Below are 19,256 nucleotides of genomic sequence, written 5' to 3' on the forward strand. Positions count from 1 at the left end.
TATTGCATGAAGACGGTATCTGTTCTTTCGAACATGTCCGAAAGAACAGATATCATCTTCATATAGTTATGGCTAACCGGCCATTGACCTTCTTCTTCTGTGCTGGATGCACACGCATTGCCCAAACTCTGACGGGACTCGGTAAGATCCTCTGCCGCGAGTAATGAGTGTAACAAGCAGTGCACCACGAATGTAGTGTGTGGACATTGAGTTGGGAATATGAGTCTCAGGGGAGTGTGCAAGGGATAAATCCCTGCAGTCGCACTACCCTCTGTGCCCTAGGTGGCTCAGATTGATAGCGTGTCCCCCTGTAGGCAGGAGATCCCGCTTTCGAGTCTCAGTCGGGGCACACATTTTCAACTGTCCCCGTTGATTTATATCAAAGCCTCTCGACAGCTTAGGGTCTTGGTTTAATTATTATTTCATTTGTATTTTGTCGTTGATATCCCGAATATTTGAACCCGAACGAAGCTGACCTCTGAGTTCGTCCCACAGTTGTTTATCTGGGACAGATCTGGAAATCTTTCTGGTCACCGAAGTTTCTCTGAATCACAGACACAATTCACAGAGATATCCGCCATGTGTAGAATAGCATTGCCATTTTTAAAAAATTATTCCACGGTACTGTAACAGGAGACGTAACACCTGAAGATGCACGATGTCTGAGACCTATTGTTCTGGTGTCACAGTTCTCTCAGTCACCATCGGCTCTTCCCCGAAGTCATAACCGGTGGCTACACACACCATACCACCCAAAGTAAGACCTCTTCCGAACTCCATAAGGTGAAGGTAATGCTGTCTCACACCAGTACAAAGTACCTTTATGTCCTGCACAGTGATCACGCGACATCTGACAGTGTTTACGGTCGCTATGCATCCTACCATTCCTCTTAGTAACACTAAAAACGAACAAGAGTAATCATATCAGCGCACACTCCGCTGCAAAGTGAGGATTTCATTCAAGAATAATGCATTCTAGTGGTCATTCTACTGTCCCAAAGGGATGCTACTCTAATCATTCATAAGCCCACCGATGCTGTCTATATGTGGGAAATTACACTGATAGCAGAGTATACCTTCTGGGTGCTCCACGTTCTTTTGGCAGACAGTATATTTTTATTAGTAGATTGCACTGAGGCGACAAAAGGCATCGTGTCATACCTACTTTTTCCCAACATTGTGCCGCAAATCGACGTTTCATTGACTCAAGTAGTCGTTAGCAGTCCCCTGCAAAATAGTGAGCCATGCTGCCTTTACGGCCATTCATATGTGCCACCGTGTTCCTAGTACAGAATTTTGTGCACGAACTAAACTCTCCATTTTATCCTATAAATGCTCGATTGGATACATGTGAGGTGGTTTGGATGGCCAAATGATTCGCTTGAATTTTTCAGAATGTTCTTCAAACCAGTCGCGAATAACTGTGGTCCATGGAACACGGTGCATTCACATCCATAAAAAAACAGAAGTCTGCAAAAAATATTTTTTCGAAGTTGTTTGAAATTTGACAACTTACTTTTATGTACTTTTCAGCCCTGATTTCAAAAATGCTATCCATTTTTATCTATCACGTCAGGTTTTGTCACACTAAAGGGAGTATTTTTGAGTATAATAACAAAATTTAAGCAACTTATCACAGTCATTCCAACGTTATAAAATCCATCCTTCTTTGGGAAAATGAAGTACATGAATGGCCTTGTTGACAAGGTGAGTCTATGGCTTCACAGTGTCCGCACCACACTCGAAACCTACCATCAGCTGTTACCAAGTGATATAGGGGCTCATCTGACCAGACCATGGTTTTCCAGTTTTCTAGGGTCCAACCGATGTGGTAGCCCGGAACAGGCGTTGCAGGTGATGTGGTGCCGTTAGCAAAGATAATCGAGTCGGTTTTCTAGTGTCTGGTCCGATAAAGATTCTTTCCTTTAGCTTTCCGTCGGATAAACCAGGAAAATGTCCACAAAGATATCTGAAACACTCCCTTTCTTTTGGTAATGTCTTAACAAATTGTTTCATCAACCCCAACTTAATGTGAAGTGGTGGAAGTAAAACCTTTTTGGGATCGACAAAGCTTTTCCCCTCAACATTTTTAACCCCCACCAGTAAGGTTTTTCTCAAGGGCAAAGCCTTTTTTATGTAGTGTTGCTTTCTGCCTGTGCTGTCCCATTCACAGAGAAAGCAAGGGAACTTTGTATAGCCGCTTTGTTGACCAAGCAACATTGAAATCACTTTTAAATCACCCCACAGTGTCCATTTGTAGCCTGAATATTCTGAATAGCAGAGTTTGCTTTAAACCAGTTCAGGGTTTTCGTAACATTCTTTTAAGTGAACCGAGTGTCCAACTGGTATAGAAGCATACTTTTTGCCACTGTGTAGAAGTAATGCTTTAAGGCTCCTTTTTGAAGAAGCAATAAAAAGTCTTCACACATCAGGTGCACATTCTATCTTGAAACGTACCATAAGTCCAGGAACGTCATTGCAAAACACCTGGTCACCTTCTTGAGAGAAGAAAGATACAAACTCCTTTTCCCTGTATCAATACCAAGAAAAGGATGTACCCAGAGCCAACATTTTTATTTTTTAATTTAGATACTAAAACCGCTGCCGATTCTTTAGAAAGGCCTATGTCTCTGACTAAATCGTTCAGTTCAGATTGTGAGAATGGAATGGGATCGGTTGTGCCAGGATCGTAGCAATCTCTGTCTTCTTATCAACTTCCTGAGCCAATGGCTCATGATCGTCTATATCATCCAAAGAATCTGAAGGAGAGGGTATTGGTAATACAGGTCCATGAGAAACAGAGAGAATGGCTGATGGAATGTTGGGGTAAGAAAAGTCCCTTTTGCATTTAAACAGCAATCACCACTATAATTTTTGGCTCCCTCCAAACCATTGGTATGCAAAAACGCAAGGACTGCTTTTTACGTCGAAACCATTGCCTCAGTTCTTCAATACACATTGAACAAACTTTGTATGGGGCTCAAGGCGTATCTTGATCGCCTGACTTTATATCAAAAATAGGCGAAATATACTTTTTCAACAAAATCGGAAATGTTTCGTTTTTGCTTTTTAACGGTATAGATACCCCAGATGTAGTAGAATCAATCTGGCGACTTTATACACCCTCTGGTAGCCAATTTCCATTGTCCATAAAACAACTTCACAACACAAGAAAACAGGCACTACTTTAAAGCACTAGTAATAACAACATGTGAAGAGCACAGAGTGAAGAGGTACTGTGACCTGGAGACACTAGCAGAAGTTTACTGCTTGGTGATGGTGGGGGAAGAGGCAGCGCGACAGACAGGCACTGACATGAAAATACTGCTGGTTTCTCATAAATACTCTTTATTTTGCATATATCTAGTATAAAAGCGGCTAAGTAACAGTTTATGGAGATCCTAAATACCAAAATTCAAGTTCACTAGAGTGCTTAAATATCGAGAAAAGCTAAATCTAGACAAGCAGTTTGTGAAATAACTATACGTGATGGACTTTTTCACTATTTTTCCAGAAATCAGTGTTGGAAACACTAAAAAATCACTTAATAAATTTGAAACAGTTTTTGTGTCACAGACCTGTTAAATCTATCGTTATTTGGGAAAATAAAGTCCATGAATGGCTGCAAACTGTCTCGAAGTAGCCACACATAACCATACACAGACAATGATCTGTTCAGTTGGACCAGAGGACCCAATCCATTATATACAAACATAGCCCACACGATTATGGCGCCATCAGCAGCTTGCACAGTGCCTTGTTAACTAGTTGGGTCCATGGCTTCGTAGAGTCAGTGTCACAATCGGACCTCACCATCAGCTGTTACCAACTGATATGGGGGCTCATCTGAGCAGACCATGGTTTTCCAGTTTTCTAGGGTCCAACCGATGTGGTAGCCAAGGACAGGCGTTGCAGGTGATGTAGTGCTGTTAGCAAAGATAATTGCGTCGGCCGTCTGCTGCCACAGCACGTAAACACCAAATTTCGCCATACAGTCTCAACGGATAAGATGCTCGTACGTCCCACATTAATATCTGCGATTATTTCACGCAGTGTTGCTTGCCTGTTAGGACTGACAGATTTAAGCATACGACGCTGCTGTCGGTAGTTAAGTGAAGGCCGTCGGGCACTGCGTTGTCCGTCATGATAGACAGTGTCTGAAATTGGGTACGTTCCTGACACTGTAGATCTTGGAATGTTGAATTCCCTAACGATTTCCGAAATTTGATGTCCATGTGTCTAGCTCCAATAAAAATGGTTTAAATGGCTCTGAGCACTATGGGACTTAACTTCTGAAGTCATCAGTCCCCTAGAACGTAGAACTACCTAAACCTAACTAACCTAAGGACATCACACACATTCATGCCCGAGGCAGGATTCGAACCTGCGACCGCAGCAGTCGCGCGGTTCCAGACTGTAGCGCCTAGAACCGCTCGGCCACTCCGGCCAGCCTAGCTCCAATAACCATTCCGCGTTCAAAGTCTATCAATTCCCGGCCAGGGGCCATAATCACTTTGGAAACGTTTTCAGATGAATCACTTGACTACGAAATGATAGCTCCACCAATTCACTGTCCTCTTATATCTTGTGTAGGCGATATTGCAGCCATCTGCATATTGACTTTTGTCACCTCAGTCTATAGCTAGATCTAAATAAGAAAGTCATCAACAGTTGAACATGCAAGGGAGTGACACTGGTGGCTCACCGTTAGCCGCAAGTGCAATATGGCTCCGGTAGTAGGTGCTGAGAGGTTGCACACTATCTACGTAAGTTCCCCTTTTCACATGCAGTATTGGGTTCGCGTTGCACGATGTTTATAGTCTAATCACTTCTCTAAGCTCTTTCAGAGTTAATTTAACGCTTTCAGAAAAATAAACGTACCACACAGAGAAGTAAAGCATGTATGGAAAATCGAGACGAAACGTTCCACACAGAGAAACAAAGTGAATACGGAGAAATCACAAAAATTATGTTGAAGGCCGCAGTTGTCGTCTACAGATGACTGGTCACCGCTAGCTGAGATAGTAGAGCAATACGACAACAGTGCACAACACACGAGACATGACCGAACTCGTACTCTGAAGGGCTCTTGCAATGGTAGCTGCCCTGTAAACAAGTAGCTCTAGTCACATTGTGTTTCTGACCTAGGTATAATGTCTTTTGCTATAAGACATACACTATGTGATCAAAAGTATCCGGGCACTTGGCTGAAGATAAATTACAAGTTCGTGGTGCCCTCCATCGGTAATGCTGGAATTCAGTATGGTGTTTGGCCACCCTTAGCCTTCATGACAGCTTCCACTCTCGCAGGCATACGTTCGATCAGGTGCAGGAAGGCTTCTTGGGGAATGGCTGCCAATTCCTCATGGTGTGCTATGCTGAGGAGAGGTATCGATGTCGGCTGGGAGGCCTGGCCCGAAGTCTGGATCCAAAACATCCCAAAGCTCTTCTATAGAATTCAGGTCAGGACTCGGCGTAAGCCAGTCCATTACTGGGATGTTATTGTCGTATAACCACTCCGCCACAGGCCGTGCGTTGTGAACAGGTTCAATCGTCCAATGTTCACGCTCCTTACATCAAGCGAGGTGTCTGTCGTTCGGCATTTACCGGCGTGATGTGTGGTTTATGAGCAGCCGCTTGACCATCAAATCCAAGTTTTCTCACCTGTCGCCTAACTGTCATAGTACTTGCAGTGGATCCTGATACAGTTTGCAATTCTTGTGTGATGGTCTGTGTAGATATCTGCCTGTTACACATTACGACCCTCTCAAACTCTCGGACATGATTCCCACAGAGCGCCCAATTCTGGTCTCTCACGACATCTAATGACTACTGAAGTAGCTGATATGGAGTACCTGGAACTAGGTGGCAACACAGAGCACCCAGTATGAAAAATGTATGTTACTGGGGGTGTCCGGATACTTTTGATCACATAGTGTAGATAAACGCCGGGAGAGTACCCACACGAGTGAAGCCCCTGCAACGGCACTTCTTCGGCACAACTAGATAAGACAATCATTTCGTTACGGCTGCAGCATAGATGGGTGCTGATTTTTAGACTCCTAATGAATGAAAGCAGTCACATTGCCTAGTGATGGATTTTTTTTTCTATTTTACCATTACAGTTTTCAGTTCGTGTATGGACATATTAGGTAGCATACATTTCTTAGTGATTGTTTCTACTGGCATTTGTGGTGATGGATGTGTAGCTGTTAGAAGGCAGCCATGAATCGAAACAAGTAAGCACTGAATGTGGCTAAGTATCTGGTATGATGTGCGACTGCAAGCAAAACACACAGTGCATACCTCCAATGTTTGCAGTGTTGTGCATAATTTTCGTTTTTATAGAGATACAGCGCTAGCTGGAGTAAGAAATCAAAGGAAATGCATTATCAGCGTGAAGAGCAGTCGCAACCGTTGCTCCATTACCCCAAAATACTCAGGTCTCCCAGAACAACCTCTGAGAGCTAGTCGGTGAACTTCTGGTTCACCTTAAACATTTTTCTACAGTGACCGCCACGTTTGTCGCTTGACTGATCAACATATTCACGATATCGTTCCTTGGAGAGCACTAACATTGTATCTTGAACCCCACAGTAATTTTTTCTGGACACATGCTTCATATCAATATCCAAATCTTAGTGCGAAACGATTGTAGCACTGTACTCTAATGTATTTAAGACTTCTGGACTGTATGATGAAATCTCTGTGCGTTAAGATATAAATGAGTGTTGACTGACTTTTGGCTTACAGAGTGGCCGGTATTCGTTCAAACAAAATATCTGAAATACGCAAATTTATTTATCTCTGTTTCGACAGTGATCGAGATGCTCGGATGCGTATTATTTATGTGATCCACAAGTGGCTCCAGATCTTCGGCACCATGTGGTCAGACCATATACGTGCCATTGACAAATCGTTATTTCAAAGAAGAGCGAAATGGAGACAAATTTGTTGCTAGCTCCTCAAAATAATTTAGCCACTCCTGAAATCAGTGGAAAATCCACAGCCGTTCCGTGGGTTATATCGTAACAGCTACCGCCGCACAAGACGTTTTTGGTCGTCAACGCTTGGTAGAGCATCTATATACGAGGGCTATCCACAAAGTACATTACGTTTTGGAATTAAAAATAAATAAAGCATTGGAATTTTTTTTATTATATGCAGATGAAAGCCACACTTAAATACTATTTTTCTACATAGTTGCCATTTAAATTAAGTCACTTATCGTAGCGATGGACGAGCTTGGAAATTCCTTCGTCGTAAAATTCGGCCGCCTGCGCCTTCTCGACGTGGTTGCCTCTTCTTGAAGCTGTGCGTCGTCACCAAAACGCTGCATAACCAACCACTTCTTCATTGCTGGGAATAAGTGGAAATCGCTCGGTGCCCGGTCGGGATTGTACGGCGGATGAGGAAACAACTCCCACTTAAAAGATTCGAGAACTTCACGAGTGGCATTTGCCGAGTGGGCCCGGGCGTTGTAGTGAATCAGTAAGATCTTTGAATTCAACATTCCCCTGCGCTTGTTTTGTATTGTTCTTCTGAGGTTGTGCAGAGTTTGGCAATACCTTTGAGAATTTATTGTAGTGCCTCTTTCCAGGAAATACACAAAAATCGCATTTCTACCGGGTTACTGATTAACCACGTCGTTGAAGGGGCAGGCGGCCGTATTTTACGATGAATGAATTTCCAAGCTCGTCCATCGCTACGAGAAGTGACTTAATTTAAATGCCAACTATGTAGAAAAGTAGTATTCAAGTGTGCGTTTCATCTGTATATAATAAAAAAAATTCCAATACTTTATTTATTTTTAATTCCAAAACGTAATGTACTTTGTGGATAGCCCTCGTAGTTTCCACACGGAAGTGTCTATCGACATTATTAGTGTGTCCTCCACAGAAACATATGTAACCTCTAAAATATAGTACAGGCGAAAAGTGTTTATTTATTTCGTGAAGGATGTCCTCAACTCTGGGAGCCATTTAAATATCTGAGTACCCTTTAGTTGGGACAACTTGTAAAAATAGGTCTGAAAGTGACGGCCTCTTTGCGGATTTTTGTTATGCCGGACAATTTGACAGGTCTAGGAGCTCTATCTCTGAGGTACTTCGCATCGTCAGATACATCGTAATGCCTCAGGAGCTCCACCGTTTTTCTGTTTTGAAAGAGTATGCTTATGCTGTAGACACTTGTACATATTACCCTCGAACGGTAACGAAAGTGTGTTGTGATACTTTCAAGAAGAGATATATTTTTTGGCCACAAAAGAAGATAAAGATGATGCTGCACACGGTTAACGGAAGTATTGGTGTCAGGGCCCCAGAATTTATGAGATAGATTATGAGTGCAGAAGCAACTACATCGATCAGTTCATGAGTATCGTGACCAAAAGCTGCGCGGAATAGCTTGGTCACATTAAAAAGCGAGAGCTTGGGAAACCAGTAACTGGTGATGGTTGTTTGGTTGGTTTGTGGGATTGAAGGGACCAGACTACTACGGTCATCGGTCCCTTTTTCCTAAATTTCAAACACCCAAACAGAATAATAACGAACAATGGAAAAGATGCAGATGGCGCAGGACAGAGACCAGACAAAAGGAATTAAAATCAAGCAGAGTGTGACAGTGGTTGGCCGACCATAGAGACAAAAAGGAAAAGCCAACCACTGAGAAACACATTAAAAGCTCAGTCTAAAATCGTAGGCCAAAGGCCATACTCAACACAAAAAAAGACAAACACTTAGATTAAGTGATAAAAGCCCCCCTGCCCGAATAAAACGCGAAACTAAGCCTGTCATGGCAGGGTCATCTGTTAAAAGGGCAGGGAGCGTATCAGGCAGCGCAAATGTCTGCCTGAGCACAGCCAACAAAATGTGGACCACCATCAAAGACACCCCGCAGTGATATAGAGGCGGGTCCTCACGACACAGTAAATAACTGTGCCTCAGCCAGGAGTGGCAAATGCGGAGCCAACAAAAGACAACTGAGTCCCTGCGAGTGGCTCGCATGGATGTCTGCCTTACAGTCGTCGTCTCTTTGATAGCATTCAGTTTATTGGGTGTGATCAGATCGCGCCATTCAGCGTTCCAAAGCGCGAAAACTTTGAGGCGTACGAATGCTCGCAAATCAGTTACCGGGAGGCCAACGTCCAGAGATGGTTTACTGGTGGCCTGTTTGGCGAGGTGGTCTACATGCTCATTGCCTGGTATGCCAACATGGCCTGGGGACCTCACAAAGACCACAGAGCGGCCGCAACGGGCAAGAGTATGGAGGGCCTCCTGGATAGCTAGCACCAGACGGGAGCAAGGGAAACACTGGTCGATAGCTCGTAAACCACTCAGGTAGTCACTACAGATAACGGAAGACTCACCTGAGTAGGAGCGGATATACTCTAGGGTACAAAAGATGGCGAACAGCTCAGCAGTGAAAACGCTGAAGCCAGCCGTCAATGAATGTTGTTCGTAATGGTGCCCTAGAGTGAGAGCATAACCGAAACGACCAGCAACCATCAAACCGCCAGAGCCATGATATGTGGCAAGGATGGAAAGAAAGCGGCGGCGGAAGGCCCCCGGAGGGACTGAGTTCTTTTGGCCCTGTGCTAATTCGAGCCGAAAGCAAGGGTGGGGCACACACCACAGGGGTATATGCAGAGGGGCCCGGAAAGTAGGTGGAAGAGGGAAAACCCCAAGCCCGGAGAGAAGCTCTCTGACGTGGACTGCGATCGTACAATCAACCGGGACCGACATTCTGGGAGATGAACGACCAACTGAGGGAACAGGACACGATAATTAGGATGCCTGGGCAAGCTAAAAACATGCGTTGCACAAGCGGCCAGTAAACATTGGCGCCATAACCGCAGTGGAGGGACACTTGCCTCCACAAGTATGCTGTCAACAGGACTAGTCTGGAAACATCAGTGGCAAATCGGATCCTGCTGTGAAGGATTGGGTCCAGCAGCGGCAACGCAGATGGGGATGCTGAACCATAAGCCAGGCTACATAATCCAGACGGGACTGGATTAACGCCTGGTAGAGCCGTAAGAGGGTAGATCGGTCGGCGACCCAGCTGGTGTGGCTCAAGCATCGGAGAGAATTAAGATGCTGCACACACATCTGTTTAAGCTGCCGAATATGTGGGAGCCAAGTCAACTGGGCATCAAAAACCCCACCCAAAGACCGATGTGTCTCCACCACAGCAAGAAATTCGCCAGCAGGATAAAGCCGTGACTCAGGGTAAACTGTTGCCAGCAGAAATGCATAATGCAGGTCTTGGCATCCGAAAACTGGAAGCCATGCGCTACAGCCCAAGACTGCGCCTTGCAGATAGCGCCCTGCGTTCTTGGGAACCTTTTTCTTCTTCTGGTTCTCGCGTTGTGCCTTAGGTGGTTCAGACTGGGAGGGCTGCACTGGGTCTCAGTCTCAGGGACGGACGACGACCGTGAGGCCCTACAACCAGTGACCAGTGGTTGTTTCAGCCACTTGCAGGTGACCGCTTTTCCGGTAGTCGGAACTTGTGAGACGAGGCAAAGACGCTTTACACTTGTCTGGCTGGGAAGTGGGAACTGATGTCCCCAGTGATTGGGGGGGGGGGGGGTTGCTCCTGAAGTAGATGGAGCATGAACAACAGTGAGTGAAGTGCCCCCCATCATCAAGGGGGAGGGGGTGGTCCCTCGACTCTGAGTGTTGCAGCTGATGGAACTGTAGCAGGAGTGACAGTGGCGGCATAAGAAGACGTCTTAGGTCAGTCGGTCCAGGGTCTTATATTCCATTATTTTCCTTTCCTTCCGCAGAATCAGACAGTCAGGCGAGCAAGGGGGATGGTGCTCTCTGCAGTGACACAGATGGGAGGCGGGGCACATGGAGTACCAGGATGGGATGGACGACCACCACTGCGACACATGAGGCTGGAAACACAGCGCCAAGACATATGCCCGAACTTCCAACACTTGAAGCAACGCATCGGGGAGGGTTCAAAATGGTTCAAATGGCTCTGAGCACTATGCGACTTAACTTCTGAGGTCATCAGTCGCCTAGAACTTAGAACTAATAAAACCTAACTAACCTAAGGACATCACACACATCCATGCTCGAGGCAGGATTCGAACCTGCGACTGTAGCAGTCGCCCGGTTCCAGACTGTAGCGCCTAGAACCCGACAGCCACTCCGGCCAGCTCGAGGGAGGGATATATGGCTTTACATCACAGTGGTAGACCATCACCTTGACCTTCTCAGGTAATGTGTAACCCTCGAAGGCCTAGATGAAGGCACCGGTGGCAACTTGATGATCCCTCAGACCCCCGTGGACGCGCTGGACGAAATGGATACCTCGTCGCTCTAAGTTGGCGCGCAGCTCGCCATCGGACTGTAAAGGGAGATCCCTGTGGAAAATAATGCCCTAGACCATATTTAAGCTTTTATGTGGCGTGAAACATCCGGCAGCTTCTTGCAAGTGAGCAAGGCCCGTGACTGCACAGATGATGCTGTTTTTATCAAGACTGCACTGGATCGCATTTTGGACAAGCCCTCCACCTCCCCAAATTTGTCCTCTGAATACTCTACAAAGAACTTAGGCTTCACGGATACAAAGGATTTCCCATCAGCTCTGGCACAGACAAGATACCGGGGTGAATACGTTTCGCTGTCATTCATAGCCCTTCGTTCCTCCCATGGTGCGGCCAGGGAGGGGAACGATTTGGGGTCAGACACGTTACCTTTAAAATGAGCCCTCGAACGCTTAGAGACTGCTGGTGGTTGACTACCAGCAAGAGATGATGTGCCACGCTTCATTGTGTGTCATCCATCCTGATGCCACCTACTATGACCAAGGGCCCTCCCCATGGGCGCCACCCAGCCACGGCAAGGACCACCTGGCATGATGGCCATTGCCCAGAGTCCTGATGCCGCAGGGAGATGGGCATCTACTCCTCGGCATACATGGGGAGTAAACGGCGCAGGCATCAATAGAGTGATCCTTGTATTGTCAGGGGCCTACAACCAACAGGGTACATGGCGGGCCCACCACAACAGAGTGGTTACTGTGCTGGATATTAGGTGTAATAAAGTCCACGGTCGTCGCCTCCGCAAAAAGCAACACTGCATAGTGTATGGTGGAAATTGCACACAAGAACGCATCCTCGCCCAAGAGATGGAGAACGAGCGGGACGGCAATGCGACGGCGGTAAAGCTGGCCATAGGTCTCAATGCACGATGGACAAAATGCAGCATGTAAGGCCCCCTTCCGCAATTGGCTCGCTCTGCGGAAGAATTGGGAAAGATGGAGGTCAAACCCGGGAGGGGACCATCAAATATAGGCGGAAAAGTTTGAGACTCCTTTTAGTCGCCTCTTACGACAGGTAGGAATACCGCGGGCCTATTCTAAACCCCGAACCCGCTGTGGGAGGGGGGGGGGGGGGGGGAAGGGAGGAGAGAGGAGCTGATGATCACGGCCCCATAAATAAAGACACAATAATGTTTGATGCAAATAAAACACCCACGGTACTATGTAATGGAATTATGTTGTCAAACAGGTTGTTGAAATTAGAATAGGCAGAATCAAACTCTGCCAAGAAGGCGCTTATAATCTTAGTGGTGCGTGGAAGAGAGGGAAGAGAGTTCTCAACGCTGAGATAATATTTTATATAGTTCGAAAAGGACTGATATATAGAGACTTACATGTCCGTGTATTCTCATGATAATCTATTTATTTTCTTCTCCGTTTTCTTCTCTTTGAATCTGTGTAAAAAAGGAAACAGCATGGTCTTGAAGACCACGCGATAGTCGACCGACCGCAGTGTCATCTTGTCATTCATTGTCGAATGCGGCATGGAGGGCATGAGGTCAGCATACTGAACTCCTGACGTTTCTCGACGTCTCCACCTTGAAGCCGCTACCTGTCAGTCGGCCAGCTTCTCAGCTAGCATCATGAGGCTGAGTGTATCCTCTCACGAAGAAAAATCCCTGGTAGGTACTGGAACCCAGGTCCACCCACATAAGTGTCCCTCGTGTTGACATCTCCGTTGCGGAGGCGCACTTGTATTGTCTAACTCACTCTTTTTCCTTGTCTTTATTGTTACGGTTCGTAACCTAGTAGGTAAAAACCGACTCCGTCCTTGTTGGACCGCTTTGTTGTCCATCTTTTTCTATCCGTCTGTTAAGAACCCTTTTTATTTTTAGATATATAAAGTAGACATTTATGTCACATACAAATAATATCTACTATCCCGTAGCTGTATAAAGCATTTGGTTGCGGAGTCAATGCAATTGAAAGATACAGCCATTTATGTGATATTTTGATGTTCGCATACTCACACATCAAAACTCTTAGCGTATTTTACGTTGACGTATAATCATGAAGTTTAGCAAAAAGGAAGGTTCCACAGCACAAGTAAAGGAAAAATAAATCCGAGAAATGGAAATTTGTGCTTATACCACAAGCAAAAATATCTGTTCGTCTCTCGAGACCATTTTTCCGTGGAATAGTTAGGTGTGCCAAGTTCAAATTTATGTCAGATACTGATATCCATAGTCCCTTGGTAGTGTAATAATTTAAGCTTCTAAATCAATATATTTAAAAATACGGCCATTCATGTCAGATAATTTAATACTTGGAAACTCAGTCATCAAAACCTATGAGGTACTTCCGGTTGGCCTAGAATCATGAAATGTGGCAATAAGGAATGTCTCACAGTAAAAATTTGAAAATTGTTCTATTATAATTACAATACATAAAAAAGGCTTTGTTACCATTAGAACTTATATTGCATTCGTCATCCGTCGACAGCATAATAGAAAAATATTACAGCGCACAAACATAAAACAAAAGTTGTTATGTTTTAATAAGTAAATTAAAAATATTTTATTAACCCTTTTTTCTCTTCATGTATAAACCGCTCGTTTATTTTTGTATGTCCGTACTGGTGTTAGGATCTTCTGTAGAGATTCTGATAAGGCCTTGGAATTCACGGGCCCGACATCCTGCCAATATCGATATGGGTAAGAGGCAAAAATCGAGATTCTCGATTCTCAGAATGGATGAATTATCTATATACGTAATTAAGTTCATCCGAGAACCTCAGGGATCGATTCCTACTCACACAAGGTCAGTCTTTTCTCTTCTACTACTATCACTCTGTCTCCTATGGCATTCCCTCAGTCGGATCAACCTTTACTTTGACAAAAACTGACAGGGTTTCTCTATTTCAAATGATCTTAACTAATTTACGATTGTCATTATACCTACTGTTACAATACCATACACTAACTCTTCAATAACAAACAGTGTAACTATAACCACTAAATCTGGGAACATATAGAGAAATGTGCTGAGAGGTCCAAGGCATCGCATAGGGAGCCACTCGCACAATCTGAGGCAGTATGGCGTAATCGTGATATACACCAAACAATCAGGTCTATGGCCGATATTACCCTCTCCCCCCCCCCCCTTCCCCTCCCCCAATTGCTAACACCACACCAGCATGCATGTTTTCGCAGAGTCGTCCCAGGCGTCTGAAGAATCTGTCATAGCGGCACGAATGTCACACCGAAATCGTCGCGGTCGAGTCCACAGCTCAAAAAACAATTTGAATGACAGCGCCACAGAACTGCTATAGATTATGGCAACGACCACGGCGACCTTGACTCTCCTACAAGAGTCCACCCGGAGCAGGTAACAAACGCGGCGACAGGCGCGCTCCCAGCATAGGACGGCCAGTACAAAAGCTGCTTACCTCGGAGGACTACTAGCATGAACGTGGAGTGCTAAGGCTTCGTGCAACAGGCAGGAGAGGTCGACAAACTCCTGTACGAGGAGGACATTGACCTGTGTCTTGTGACTGAAACACACCTCACGCATGAAGCACATGGCGAACTATGCATGCCACCGAAACGACTGTCCTGCAGTTTTGGGGAGGCATTCCGCTGTACGCCCGCTCGTCCCTGCTCCGTTATTGCATCCAGACTCTTGAACTCATGGCCACAGAAGCAACAGCAGTAGAGGCCCAGAGTAACACCGGCCGCATCAGATTCGCGGCAGGCTGTCGTCCACACCGCTGAATGCACAATACGGCGCATATCGAAAGGCTGCTGCCGCTTCGCGGCAAAGTATTCGTCGCTGGATAATTCAGTGATAAGAACACAGCCTGGAATTCGTAGCTATTAAACTGCGACGCATGTTTTTCCGTCCTCACGGACAGCAACTTTCCAAAAGTCTACGGTTCCTGGCGGTGCAAAAGCCTTAAGCATCTAAGTGAGTGCGCCGGCCGGGGTGGCCAAGCGTTTATAGGCGCTACAGTCTGGAACCGCGCTACCGCTACGGTCGCAGGTACGAATCCTGCCGCGGGCATGGATGTGTGTGATGTCCTTAGGTTAGTTAGGTTTAAGTAGTTCTAATTTCTCGGGAACTGATGACCTAAGAAGTTAAGTCCCCTAGTGCTCAGAGCCATTTGAACCATTTGTTAAGACAGTGCAATCAAAAGATGAGGTCATTTTTGTATTTGCAAATTCACGCATCTAAACCCAGACTTCCCCTTGACCTGACTTTTATTTTACTTTATATCATTTTATTTTATTTTATTTTATTTTTTGAGTCATCTGTTTTTTTGACCGGTTTGATGCTGCTCAGCACGGATTACTGTCTCGTACCAAATATTCATCTCAGAGTGGCAATTGGAATGTACGTCTTCAATTATATGCTGGATGCACTCCAGTCTCTGTCTTCCTCCACAGCTTCTGGCCTCTACAGATCCCTCTAGTGTAGTGGAAGTTATTTCCCAGTGTCTTAACAGCTGACCTAACGTCCTGTCCCATCTGATTGTCATTGGTTTTACTACGTTTCTTTTTTCTTCGATTCTCCCCATTAGCAGCAAGTACACCTGATTTTCCACATTCGTCTGCAGCACCACATCGCAAATGATTCGAGTTTCGAATCTCTTTTGTTCCGGTATTCCCACAGTCCATGTATCAATACCATACAAATTTGTGCTCCACACATACATTCCCAGAAATTTCTTCCTCAAATTAATAATTACATACCAGTGGACATCTACTGGCCGGGATGCTCTCTTTTCCTGTGCTAGTCTGCTTTTGATGTCCTCCTTGCTCCGTCCGTCACGAGTTGTTTTGCTGCCTCGGTAGCAGAATTCCTTAACTTCACCTACTCCGTGATCCACAACTCTGATGTTAAGTTTCTCGCTGTTCTCATTGGAGCTACTTCACATTACAGTCTTCTGTCTTCGGTTTACTCTCAATCCATATTCTGTACTTATAAGACTGTTTATTCCATTCAGCAGATCCTGTAATAATTTTACTCTTTCACTGAGGGTACCATTGTGATCAGCGAGTGATATACTTAATATCCTTTCACCATGGATTTTAATGCCATTCTCGAACTTTCCTTTTATTTGGTTCTTCGGGTTATAGATTGAACAGTAGGGGCCAAGAGTGCTTCCTTGTTTTATGCTCTTTGTAATCCGAGAACTTTGTTCTTGACCTTAGAGTCTTATTATTCGTCCTTGGTTCTTGTACATATTGTATATTACCCGTCTTTCTCTGTAGCTTACCCCTATTTTCCTCAGAATTTCGAACACCTACCACCTACACTGTCGATCGCTTTTTCCAGATCGACAAATCCTATGAACATGTCTTTATTTTTCTTCAGTCTCGTTTCCATTATCAACTGCCATGTCAAAACTGCCGCTCTGGTGCCCTTAACTTTCCTAAAGCCAAACTGAGCGTCAACCAACAAATTGTCAATTTTCTTTTCCTCTCCATTATTGAACTAGAATCATGAAATTTGGGAAGAAGTAAGGTTTCACTGTACAAGTAAAGGAAAAGTTCTGCAAAATGTTGATTTGCAATTATATCACATAAATAAGAATATTTTACCATTAGAATCTCACATTGCATTCTGAATCTGTCAAAAATATCAGTAACAACTCTAGAGAATTTTATCTGGTTTCAGTAATAGATAGAATGATTCAAGAGGAACGTCAACATATACCGGGTGATCAAAAAATCAATATAAATTTGAAAACTTAATAAACCACGGAATAATGTAGATAGAAATGGTAAAAATTGACACGCATTCATGGAATGACATGGGGTTTTATTAGAAAAAAGAAAAACAAAGTTCACAAAATGTCCGACAAATCTCTTGCGCGTGTAGTTTGGTGATGATCATGTGCTCAGCTGCCACTTTCGTCATGCTTGGCCTCCCAGGCCCCCACACCTCAGTCCGTGCGATTATTGGCTTTGGGTTTACCGAAGTCGCAAGTGTATCGTGATCGAAAAGACATCTTTAGGGATGCTGAAAGATAACATCCGACGCCAATGCTTCAGCATAACTCCGTGCATGCTTTACAGTGCTGTTCAAAACATTATTCCTCGACTACAGCTGTTGTTGAGGAATGATTGTTTACATCTTGAGCATTTCCTGTAAAGAACATTATCTTTGCTTTGTCTTACTTTTTTATGCTAATTATTGCTATTCAAATCAGATGAAGCGCTATCTGTCGGACATTTTTTGAACTTTTGTATTTTTTTGGTTCTAATAAAACCCCATGTTATTGCAAGCATGTGTGTCAATTTGTACCTCTATATCTATATTATCCATGATTTATTCAGTTTTCAAATTTATACTGACTTTTTGATCACCTGGTATGATACACAAATATTTCGTCCTCATTGGCTGGGCTTCGCTGAAGACCCTCTAAAGTTGTGGAAATGCTGCCTTGCCATTTAGCAGTGACAGGCTTGAAGCCACAACTATAACACCAAACCGGCGCTAGCACCACAGGACCTTTCCAAATTGCTCAGTCTACGTACCACCTTTCCTTCACAGTCTGTATCTACGACACGTGCAGCGTGTGTAGTGCTTCAGAGCAAAGGAATACTGGTAACTCGTGCAGGATTGGACTCCCATTGTTTGGGAAGAGGCTCGCATATTCCATAAAATATCTATTCCAAGTATACTTCGACATTTACGTAGTAACAGTAGCCCTATGGCTGCCTGCGGTGTTTCCTTCTGTGAAGATTTGCGTAAAATCTTACCAATGATCTCAACAGCGATGAGAGCTGATGAAATCAACTTTTTTGCAACTCGCACTTGGCATACCATATTAATATGTTTGGTTCGTCTGATCATGATGCACATCTAGTTACAGTACATGATATAGCTGCATACAGAAATGCAAAATAATCCTCAAAAACAGTGCCTTCAATTAACGATTTAACAATTCAAAATTTTAGGGAAAGCTTGCAACAGTTAGACTGCGATGAGGTGTACATGGAACATTATGCTAATTTAAAATTTAACATGTTTCATGATAACTTTGTGAGTATATTTGAAAACAGTTTCCCTAAGAAACCAGTAAAATATAATTGTAAGAAACCATGTAAAAAGTCATGGCTTATTAAAAGGATGAAAATATCTTGTAAACAGAAAAGGGAAATGTATCTCATAGCTGGACGAGTAATGATCCCAAAATGGGGAAACGTTGTAAAAACAATTTTACTTTATTAAGAATAGTTATTAAAAGGCCAGAAGTGTGTGCATTATGTCTCAGATTAACACATCTGCTAATAAAATTAAAATAATCTGGAATATTGTTAAAAGGGAAACAGGGCAACTGAGAGCTCAGGAAGACTGTTTCTATCAAACACAATGAAAAGTTAGTTAACAAGAAGTCAGAAGTAGAAAACATAATAATCATTTTTAAGTGTTGTAGAGAAAATAGGATCAGCTATTCATTAGAGAATGCAAAGTAGGATTCTCAGCCACATATATAGTGTCTCACTGAAACAGGCCATTTTTCCAGATAGATACTATTGTTAAACCATTACATAAAAAGGGGGACAGATCTGATGCGAACTACCATCCAATCTCACTTCTGACTGCTTTATCCAATATTCTCGAAAAACTAATGTATTCAACAGTAGCATCACAAAGTTGTAAAAAGAAAGTACTAACAAAATGTTAGTTTGGTTTTCAGAAAGGCTTTTCACCAGAAAATGCTACATATGCTCTCACTGATCAAATATTAAATGCACTGAATAACCGAACATCAGCCATTGGGATTTTTTGTGCTCTCTCAATGGCTTTTGATTGTGTGAATCATGAATTTATTCTAGATGAGCTTAAGTATTATGGTATGAGTGGGACAGTGCACAAATGGATTAATTCACAGTTAACTGGAAGAATGCAGAAGGTTGAAATCAGCAGTACAGGCAGTCTGAAAAACCAGTAGAGTCCTCTAACTGGGGAAG

Source organism: Schistocerca gregaria, chromosome 6, assembly GCF_023897955.1.
Source record: "Schistocerca gregaria isolate iqSchGreg1 chromosome 6, iqSchGreg1.2, whole genome shotgun sequence".
Lineage (NCBI taxonomy): Eukaryota > Metazoa > Arthropoda > Insecta > Orthoptera > Acrididae > Schistocerca > Schistocerca gregaria.